This window comes from Protopterus annectens, chromosome 5.part0, assembly GCF_019279795.1.
Source record: "Protopterus annectens isolate FY-2018-M chromosome 5.part0, PAN1.0, whole genome shotgun sequence".
Taxonomy (NCBI): domain Eukaryota; kingdom Metazoa; phylum Chordata; order Ceratodontiformes; family Protopteridae; genus Protopterus; species Protopterus annectens.
In genome coordinates this window covers 343,123,198-343,124,018 of record NC_056735.1, presented here as the reverse complement: position 1 = coordinate 343,124,018, position 821 = coordinate 343,123,198, and positions in this window count along the sequence as shown.

Sequence of the window (821 nt, the reverse complement as noted above, 5' to 3'; positions counted from 1 at the left end):
ATATATATATATATATATATATATATATATATATATATATAAAAAACACATGGCTTTTATTATGACATACTTTCTATTATGCTAGAAATGAGAGTTTGAGGTTTGTAATGCAGCGTTTATTACTTCATCCAGTATGTTGTGGAGAGGGCTCACCTTTGTGAGGAAGTGTATAATGCTTCTGATGTTAACCTTGTTTTGAAATTCTAGCAAAATATGTCTTGCAAAGCAGTTGTTATTAATTTATTATAAGCTAACAATTTATTATTATTTACCGAAATTCTGCCACATTTGCTATTTTCCCCTTTAGTTTTTCAGATGTAACAGAAGGAGACCTTCTTGTTGCCTTTAGTTTTAGAAATTAATTTAATTTTAGTGGTCTGATCTTACTGACATGATCAGTTTAAGTTGGATATTTTTGTAATTTGTGTAAGCATGATTTGTTTACTGATTTTAAGACTATTTTTGAAAGCAATATACTGTATTTTCCTGCTGCACAGTATATCATTTTTTTCAATTCCACCTTTAAGGTTTAATGGTTAGAACACCACTGTCTGTATTCCTTTCTGATATGTATTTATCGATGCAACATTTAATAATGTCATGACAATTATTGTAAAATATCTATGTATAATCTAAGGGATATTTAGCATAATACTGCAGTATATGTTAGCAAGGAATGTATTTGCATCTGATAGCAACCTGTAGCAATGTCAAGAAAGGAAGAGACACTTCCCAACTTCTGAATATCAGTTCCTAGATTACATATGATAGTACTGCAGCCAGGATTTAGTAATTAGGGAAGAACAATGGGGAACAAACAT